We start from the raw sequence: 10,799 nt of genomic DNA, 5'->3' as shown, positions 1-10,799 counted from the left end.
CCGGGGCTGGTGGGGGTGGAGAAGGTGCAGGTTTTGGGGGGGAGACTGGGGGGGCTGATGCCACCTTACCCCCCTACCTGCCACCACTAACCAGAGACACTCAACATGGCGACCAGCAAGGCTGGAGAAGCAGGAGAGAAGGGAATAAAAGCTGGCCTGCTGAGCACACGCATACACAATGTCAGGACAATATACAGTGTGTGCGTGTGTGTATGTATGTGTGCATGCATGTGTGTCAGTTTGTGTGTGTACACAATGTGTGACTGTACCCAGTCTTGGGACGCCACACACACAAACAGATGACTTGACAGAACAGAAAAGTGCGATGGTTAGAACGCCCCCTGAAGCCCCGGTGTCTCCCTTCTTCTCCGCCTTTATATCTGCTATTGCTCTCTTGCCGTCTTCATGGACTACACTTCCCAGAATCCTCGGCATGCACAGGAAGGGCTGGGAGGAGAGAACGAGCAAGAGAGCAGCTCCTAAGCAAGGAGCTTTGAAATATCTCTCAGAGTCTTGACAAATCTTGATTCAAGAAAATCCCTGGAGACCATCAAATTCTTTGTGAATTGTCAGGGTCCTCTTTTTCCTTGAAAATGAAAAAAAAAAAAAAAAAATCCTGAACACACATTAACACACACACGTACACATACGTACACTTGCAACAAAAAAGAGCCAGTAGCCCCCTTACCTTCAACTATGGCTCCAGAGAGAGACGTTTACATGAAAGAGAAGATCAAAGATGCAAAATGACATGACAAATGGGGGGGTGGGGGGGGGGGGACTGGAAGAAGAGGCAAGAGAAAAACGTCAAAAAAGCTCTCGTTTTTTTCCTGGGAGTTCCATCTGCAAAAACCAGCCGGTTGCAACTGCTGGTTGATATTGATGAGTTTTATCATCTGTGTTTACTGTTAATTACTGACAGTGACCTCAGCGCCTGGGTGCCAGGAATGTGTGTGTGTATGTGTGTGTGCGTGAGCAGTGTGTGTGCGGCATGGACTCTGCTGATGGGGGTCGGGGGGGGTACAACCCCCCCCTCGTTCCCTCCCTGCACACTTGTTGGCCCCTTAGAGGGGCAAAGAGACACAGAAACCAGACAGATAACAGTCTGAGAGCAGAAACACGCGTGCGTGCGTGCGTGCGTGCGTGCGTGCGTGCGTGCGTGCGTGCGTGCGTGCGTGCGTGCGTGGCTGCCTGTCAGCTGGGGATGGTAGAGTGAGGGGATAACAGACGATTTCTTCAGTATTTCTGATCTTCTGAATTATTTCTTCCTCCTCTTCCTCTTCCTCTTCTTCTTCTTCTTCTTCTTCTTCTTCTTCTTGGACATTGAAGCTTGTTTATTCTGTTGCACTTGCTCTGCTTTCATTGGTCATTTTTTGAGATAACAACAACAGAAAAAAAATCTGATGGAAACCTGCATGATAGATTTAAAAAAAAAAATGAGATAAAGAAAAAAAAAAACGTGGGGGGGGGACTACCAAAAAAAATGGTTAGACAGATTTACTGTTTTTGTGGGGGGTTGTAAGTGTTGAGGGGGAGGGTTGGGTTGTGGGGGAAGTTCAAGCGCACTCTTTCTTTCTCCTTGTTTTGTTTTTTTTTCTCCTAGTTTTTGGAAGTTCTCTCTCTCTCTCTCTCGTTTGGTCTCTCCCATGTCTCGCTCCATGCTCTTCTCAGTTCTCGCTGGAGTTTGTCTCGTGGGAATGTGTTACCGTCTTGTTTTTTCCCAACTTCCCATTTTTTTCTCTTTCTCTCTCTCAAAGTGACAGCAACAGCGTTGGTTTCATCTCCAAAATGGTCAACCTTTTTTTTTTTTTTTTTGGTTGCCGTTACTGGTCTTGTTGTTGTTCTTCTTGTTGTTTCGTTCACTTTTTTCCTGGACTAAAGAATCCAGATGTTTTGCACTGGACTGAGGTCTAAATCTTGTGGATTGCACTACAAACTGCGGCACAGTGGACTCTGCACTGTCCTGCACCCCAGCCAACCCCCCACCTTTGACCCTGCCCCCGCCTGGAACCCGCCCCCCGTCTTCCTTGGCTGCGAGCTTTAGGGAGAGAGATGGAGGGAGGGAGAATTTCTCCTTCAATAAAAGATCTTTTAGTCTGTTACTTATTATTACTATTGATACTAATCTTTAAAAATAATGATCCACATTGTCAATGCAACTGATGAAGACAACAATGATGATGACGATGACAATGACGATGATGATGACGAAGATGATGATGATGATGATGATGATGATGATGATGATGATGATATTGATATTGACAGTCAAAGTGATCATGTATGTTTCCACACACATTGTTAGGACTTCCAGTGCCAGGCTCATGTATAGTTTGTTGTTCCTCAGTTCTGTTCAGCACTGGTTGATTCCACGTATGTGGTTTTCTTGTCTAACGGGGTTAAAGGTATTTCATACACAGATCACTCAGTGAGATGCTGAGGCATCATGGGACTGTGGAGGACCGACCTGGTCATTACCCTCAAAGTATTTTCAGGAGAAGGGGAGCTGTAATGAAACCAGCCACCAAAATCAGAAAGCGTTTTGCTGGGTGGGTCTAAAGTTTGTCTTTTTTAAACAATGAGTCTTTTTTTCTTTTCTTTGTGTAGCGGCAAACACTGATACAAAATGCAGGGTACTACGTCCCAGAAACTCACTTTTTAAAAAGAAGCTACAGAAGTTAATTGCATGAATGAAGCTTGCCTTGTGTCAAATCAAGCTTGGACTTTGGTCAGACTTGGCCGGCCATTCTGAATTTATCAATTTCTAATTTCACCCAACAACAACAAAAAAAAAATCGCGTCAACCTTTTTTCTGCTGTCGTGTATTCGGGTCGAGAGATTTGGCTAAAAGAATGCGGTATTTTACGAAGAGAAATGGAAAACGTCATGTACTGTTTAATGTCTACAAGATTGTGCTCTTGTGCTTGTTCTGTTCCTTTTTAATGGGGGAGGGCGAGTCTGAGCTCGCCCCAAAAAAAAAAAAGATTACAAAGGCCACCACCAGAGGGCGCAGTTTGGCGCTTCTTTTTTTAAGATCCCAAAATGGCGTTCCTTCCACCCTGCCTTTCCTTCTCGTCTGACAGCCCTGTTCGCCTGTTTGTCAGCTCAGAAAAAATAAAAAATATATATGGAGCCCCTCCTTTCAGCTCAGGATACAAGAAACAGCCAAACCAGTCGTTTGAGGCATGCTGTGGTCGGGCCTCTCCTGCCAAACCCTCCACCGCATCCCCACAGACCCTGTCTGTGCTCATCTGTCAATCAGTCCGTCCGTCCGTCCGTCCGTCCGTCAGTCCGCTGGTCCATCTGTCCGAAAAGAGGCCGTCATCCATCTTTTGACTCATAACGCCAGGAGGGAATACACGAGCATCACTGCCATTGTCACCGATACAATCATTTCATTTTGTCTGTTGTGTTGTCATCAACAGGGGACACCTACCTAGCACGCCCACCCACCTAGAAAGATTCCCAGAGTGTTTTTTTTTTTTAAATGATAAAATAGGCCTAATGCATTAAGTAGTATTAGATCTTTGCATCTACCACACTAATACACACTAAGTGTAACTATGCAGAATTCATGCACACCCTCCTTGCCACTGTCCTGAGTTCCTTTGTTCCTGAGTTCCGTTGACATTTCGGTTTGGCATTGAGGCGATCAGAGAACCTCATCGTCCCGTCCCCCCGCGTCCAGCATGTGACGCCACATTAGTACTATAGGGGGCAGCCTATACAGCTCACCTATCGGGGGCAGCCTATACAGCTCACCTATCGGGGGCAGCCTCCCTTAGTTCCAGGCCTGGTTGAGACGGTCAGGACAGCCAGTATTGAGGTTGGTCCTAACGTGGGGCTGAGGTGCCATCATCCTGGGCCGCCCAGGGAGCCACAGTGCCTTCTGTCTTTGTGTAGAAACCGACCCCAACCCCCTCCTGACCCCTCGACCCACCTGCTTACCCCCCCTTCCCCCTCTGTCCGATTCCCCCCCCACATCAAATGACAGACTTATCCACTCTACGCCTTAACTCGTGTTCCCGCCTCCAGTTTCCTTAGGAGGTGGGCAGATTACAGTAGCACAGTGGATGACAGTGAAACTGAGCCTGCTTTATAAGGCAGCCATTTTGGCCCAGTCGAGGTTAGATGGTGGGGGAAGAATTCCCTCTCTCCTCTCTCTTGTGTCCTTGAGGTATCCATTTTGGCTCTTCTTCAGCCCCCCTCTCCACACCCCTTACGCCCCAAAATATTGCCCGCAGCCCCACAGGGACGTGCTTCCTCCCTGGCAGTGATGGCCATCGCTGAGTTTTGTTTGCAGCTTGGACGACCACCCCCCCAGTCCCCAGTCCCCCAACCCTGCGCAGCTTGTTGTGAGAGTGCGTGAAAACTTTCAATGGAGTGTCTTGTCTTCTACTCAGGTCTCGTCTTGGAAAAAAAATTGTTTCAATGGAAGATTTCAGTCAAGTCAGTCAGTCAGGAATAGAAAGATTGGCTCAATGTATTCACTTGTTTTTTTTGTTTTGTTTTGTTTAAAAAAAAAAATGTCTGAATCTAAAGTCATTTTTTTTGTTTTTGGCGAGATGTTTGATATATCCAGACCTCCATGGTAGACCACCCTTCTCCTGTCCCTCCATGTTACACGACAGGATAGAGAAATTGCACTCTGAGCACTGAACACGTAGGATAATGGGACAGGAAGACTTTAGTCCTTGTTTTGGGTTTAGTGGCAATGCCACCAAAAAAAGACACATGTTTTTTTGTTTTTTTTTTAAAGACAAAAATACTGTGCATGGTGGACCTTGTGGATCCAAATGGACAGTGGTAAACCACAGATTCTTGTCAGCATGAACACCCAATAAATGTGCCACCATTTTGTTTTGATTTCCACCCGAGGCTCTTGCTTGTATCATACTCACCATAGTACACCTCATAGCTGCTGTCTTCCATCACTCTTTCTCCTACCATTTACCTCTGTGTTTGATTTAAATCTCTTCTTCCATTAAAAAAAAACATCATCTATGTCCATCCTCACCTCAAGGCTTCTTTGTTCTAACGTGACACAACTCTTAAAGATCGAGCTGAACCTGTGGAACCACACAGGCCTGGTTGATATTGAACTGGTTTTCCTCATGTCCTTTCTCTCTTTGTCTCTCACTCTCTCATCTCCACAAGAATAAGGGCTCTCCTAAAAAAACCCACAACTTACGAGGAAACAAACATGTAAAAAAAACCTAAATGTTTGATAACAGTGCTGCCAAAAGTCACCCATAAATGTAGCTATAGCGCCACACTCCCCGAGTGGTCCCACCTCCCTTTAGTACCTTGTGTGTGTGTGTGTGTGTGTGAGTGTGTGTGTGTGTGGGGAGTATGGAAGAGAGAAGGTGGCCGGGCAGTTTACATGGGGAAATGGGGTTTCTATATATATAGAGAGAGTGGTTATAGAGAGCACTCGGTTCCGGCTGGCACAGACAGTGTTGCGTACCAAATAAGGATTAGAGTTTGCTGACTCATCATACTCTAGCTGAATAAAGGGAATTGAATCACTCAATCTCACACGCATGTAGATCACACACACACAAACAAACGACACAGCCCTGCATCCATTTCGATCCTCTCTAGGAAACGTTTAGACGTGCTCACCGCACCGGAGAGATGTCAGTTCAACACTCACCCCTCCATTCCTGCTACTTCACTGAATCACCACCACTGTCTTTGACCCATGGAGGGGAGATGGAGAGGTACTAGAGAACATCTTCTTGGCTGTGTGATAGTCCCCTATGGTGTGTGTGTGTGTGTGTCTGTCCCCTATGGTGTGTGTGTGTCTGTGTGTGTGTCTGTGTCTGTGACTGTCTGTCTGTCTGTCTGTCTGTCTGTGTGTGAGAGAGAGAGAGTGTGTGTGTGTGTGTGTGTGTGTGTGTGTACGTACATGTGTGGTGTCTGATGTGTGGTGTCTGGTGTGTGTGTGTGTGTGTGTGTGTGTGTGTGTGTGTGTGTGTGTGTGTGTGTGTGTGTGTGTGTGTGTGTGTGTGCGCGCGCACACGCCTCTGCTGAAGTGACAACTTACCAATGTAATAAGTTCCTCTCAGTGCCTTACACTGTACAGGTCCCTTGGTGCTGTGTCCCAGTGGACTGAGGCACTCTGTAGCGAGTGGCGCTGGTGACCTATTTCACATGAGTGCTGGGAGTGGTGGATGAGCTGAGCTGCATACGGAGGAACACTGGTCACTTCTGTCCTGGTTTCACTCATGTCACAACTACGGTGTGTTCTGACTGATCATTTTGCGCAGTCTGCTCTTGCCATTCTATCTATCTCTCTATCTATTTACCTATCTATCTATCTGTCTATCTATCTATCTCTTTCTGCTATAATATATCTACATGAGCCCTGCACCACCTCTGTAAATCATTCATAAATTCACAAGCTGTATCTCTCTTGCTCTCTCTCTCTCTCTCTCTTTCTCCCTTGAATCTTTTACTTTAATTTCTCTCTCATTTGCATATTTCTCTCAACCTTACTTACAGTACATGTCATCTCCTCTCCTATAGTGAGTCAGTTGCTGCCTGTCACTGCTAAGCGATGTGTTATCTTTGTTTTCTCCTATCTCGTCTTTAAAAGTACAGAGTAGGTAGGTTCTATAGGTGAGCTTTTTCGCTCTGCGTTGTTTTCTTGCCTTCCCTAGACCAGCAAGGGCACATGAATAATGAAGTCATCTCTATTTTTAGTGCGACGCATTGCTTTAACTGTGGGGGTTTATCAGTTGTTATGCTTTTATGCTCTGCACAAGGAAGTTGGACTTTAACAGCTTACAATTACTGGTAGCTGAAGCAGGAAGTGTGAATTCCCCAGGGTGTGCCTACAGTGTAATAGTTCACAGCTCTGAGGTGTGTGTGTGTGTGTGTGTGTGTGTGTGTGTGTGTGTGTGTGTGTGTGTGTGTGTGTGTGTGTGTGTGTGTGTGTGTGTGTGTGTGTGTGTCTGTGGTGTGCGTGGTGTGCGTGTGTGCGTGTGTGTGTGTGTGTGTGTGTGTGTGTGTTTGACAAAGCTTGTATGTTTGAATCCATGGATATCCATCTCTCAGTCAGTCACTGTTATTCTGACACTGACACTCTCAGGCCTCTTCCACCTCTCCCTTGATTGGTCGAAAGCCATCCCATCAACTAATAGGTCTACATCGTCACCATTGCTCCACGAGCCATTTAGGAGTAACCGAGGAAGGAAGAAGAGTTTTAAAAAAACATACAAATGGCAAATAAAGAAAAAAGACAAGTATTTAAATACAGATCTGCATGTGCAATGTGCATGCCACTATGTGGGTTAACAAGTCAACTTCAGGAATAAAAAAATATATATAAAGAAAAAAACTATATAAATATATATATATATGTATAAATATATATAGTTAGATGTTTTTAAGAGCAATGTGTTCCTTTTTTCTTCTATTTTTAAAAACAAAAAAAGACAAAAAAGACAAAAAAAAACATACACCAAAAAAGGATGAAAATGACTTCAGTGATGATATCAAAGAATGTTTGTTTGTTTCTATTGCCAACCGTTCACTGAGAAAAATGGATTGAGATTGAGACACACTATCACTATGTCGAGATGTTATGAAACAAAACAAAACAAAAAAAAAATAACACAAAAAAAGTGAATAGAATTACCCTTCTCAGAAAAGGGAGGTTTTTGAGTCATAACGAATAAAGAAATGAAAATGAAATGAAAAAAGCAATCCCTTGCTGAGCTGAACACAGAAGCTGCCTGAATCTGATGATGTTTCCTGTTTATTCTGGCTATGAAAAAGAATCCCTTTTTCTCTATCTCTCTCTCTCTGTCCTCTCTATCTCTCTCTCTCTCTCTGCTGTTTCTACCAGTGCATTTTGTAACTCCGAACAGAACTCTTCCTAAAGAAGCTGAATAAACCCAGAGAGAATGCATTCTATCTTCCTCGTCTCCTGGTCTCTTCTTGTGTTGTCCTAATGTGTCACTCTCACTCTCACTGTTGGTTGTTTTGTTTTGTTTTTGTTTCTGTTATAACTCTTGTCCAACCTAAAGAATTTGTTTTAAAACACCAAACAAACAAAACACAACATGAGGATTTGACATGAAACTCTAACATTGTGACTCTAACATTGTGACTGTTTGTGTCCTCTCTTGTCTCTCCCTTTTACACACACACACACACACACACACACACACACACACACACACACACACACACTGTCTCTCAAAAGATTAGAGAGCCCCAGTCCTCCTCTCCGGTGGAGGTGAGAGTACGTAGGTTTCCACACCTTCCACCCCTCCCACCCTTTTGTGGTCTCCTCAGTAATGGCAGGGAGGGCACATTATTGTTTTACCATCGCCGCAACCAGAGCATGTGATACCCTTCCTTCCTTCCTTCCTTCCTGACTTCCTGTAGTGTTGGTTTTCTCTCCTGCCCTCTTCCTGCTCTTTTCCTGTAAGTAGCTGTTTCCTGTAAGTGTTCCTGTTAGCTCCTCTCACATACAGATACACATGCACTCATATCTAGATACACCCTATATCATGTATACCGTTATTATGTATATCTGGCTATCTATCTATCTATGTATCTATCTATGTACAGTATCTATCTATCTATCTGGCTATCTATCTATCTATCTATCTATCTATCTATCTATCTACCTACCTATCTACCTACCTACCTACCTATCTATCTATCTATCTATCTATCTATCTATCTATCTATCTATCTATCTATCTATCTATCTATCTATCTATCTATCTATATCTGGCTATATCTATCTATAACTGTCTGTCTCTATCTATCTATCTATCTATCCAAATATATCTGCCTATCTATCTGTTTATCTGTCTGTCTATTCTTTTTCTCAGAAGCCCACTTTTCTGAAGTGCTTTGCTCCCTCCACCCCCTCGGTTCTTAAAATTACACTCCACCTACTGTACACATTCCAGTGGCAGCCACACTGTCTGCCTCGCAACCCCCCCAATACACACACATATAAACACACACACACACACACGTACACACCACTGCCCCCAAGCCCTTCATGAAATATCCAAGCCATCTCACTCTGTAGCCAAATGTCAGGCACACACACACACACACTCTCTCTCACACACACACACACACACACACTTATAACACCCCCACCCTTTTCCTCTGACACATACACACAGTCATAAGCAGTCATCGAAAGAGATGAATGTATACTGGGTGACACAGAGTTAGATAACATGCCCAACGCGAAACTGCAGTGCACTTATCATGGGGGTGTTGGGCATTTTTTCCGTGCAGGGCACAAGATAAACATAGGCATGAACAAAGCTGGGGATAAAAATAACCCCTGCTGTGTGGCCCACCATTAGGGGAGCAGGGGAGGTGAGTTCAAAATAACAATAATAATAGTAATAATAATCGGAGAGAATATGACTGTGAGGTGAAGACGTCAACATTGAATCGTGTCGCGTGTGTGTGTGTGTGTGTGTGTGTGTGTGTGTGTGTGTGTGTTATTCTACATAGTGTTCAGCCTGCGTCAGACTTGGGCAGCATGGTGCAGAGGGGAGCATGGGGTTACTTATGTAACGGATTCCTCCCCCTCTCTCCCTTTCTCTTCCTTTTTTGCACTATTCCTGTCTCTCCCTCTCCCCTTCTTTCTCCTTTCCTTTTTTTTTTCATCGTGAACATCACCAGTTACCACATCATGACGTAGGCACACCAAGGAGTATACGGGTGGGGGAAAGAAAAAACATTCTAGATTCATCACTTCCTTCAGCGGAACACTTCATCCTTATGGAATTTATTAGCCTCAAAATGTTCACGTTTCCAAAACAGTGACTCACAGTCAGTACTCTGTTGTTATATTATTGCAAGCGCCCAGCAGAAAGTGGAGTAAGCTACTCGTGCTGAGTTGTTGCTCGCGTTGGTCAACCGCTGAGGTTGAGTTACATGACAAAAGCTTTGGTTTGTGCCACTGATTTCACTTGCCACTAATTCTTTGAGGTACCACTTTAGAAATGGAGTATTAGCACTGCCAGCTATTAGCCTCCCTGGCTAGGAGAGGATTAACTTTTTTTCTAATCAACCACTTTAATTAGGACTTTTCTGTGACCTAAATAAAAACAATCCCCCCCTGTGTACTGATCGGGTCATGAAAAGTGTATAACACAACACAACTCAACACCATTATATCATAGATAAATATAACAGGTCCAGTCAAAGGATCAATGTTTCTGTGCCAAGATAACATTTGACATTTATGTCACCCTCTTACTGGATGTTTCATAATTCTACAGTCTGTCGGAAGTGGCTTCAGTGCAAGTGGTCTTGTGGTGGTGTGTTGTGTGTGTGTGTGTATGTGTGTGTGTGTGTGAGTGTATTTGTGTGTGTGTGTTTGTGTGAAGTGTGTGTGTGTGTGTGTTTGTGTGAAGTGTGTGTGTGTGTGTGTGTGTGTGTGTGTGTGTGTGTGTGTGTGTGTGAGTGAGTGTGTGAAGTGTGTGTGTCTGTGTGGGGGGGGGGATTAGTGGGGACCTCCCCACCGGTCCCCTTGGTCTGGCAGCACACACCCGCAGCACTTCCTGCTCTTTGAACACCTACTGATTCCTGGGCCCTGGTAGCAGGGTGTTCCCACAAATCACATCCGGATTGAGCCGGCAGGCCTATTTCTAGGAACTGTGTTAAACTGTGTAAAGTTATAAGCTTGCAAGTTTATAAGCTTACTCACTGTTAAGCTTTGGTCTTGCCATGTTGTCTGTGAGTTTAAATCACACGATTCTCCTATTACCTAGCATATAGGCTAATTGTAACATCCTTATTAT

This window comes from Sardina pilchardus, chromosome 1 (genome assembly GCF_963854185.1).
Source record: "Sardina pilchardus chromosome 1, fSarPil1.1, whole genome shotgun sequence".
Lineage (NCBI taxonomy): Eukaryota > Metazoa > Chordata > Actinopteri > Clupeiformes > Clupeidae > Sardina > Sardina pilchardus.
The sequence above is the reverse complement of the archived record's forward strand: the minus strand, read 5'-3'. Positions refer to the sequence as shown.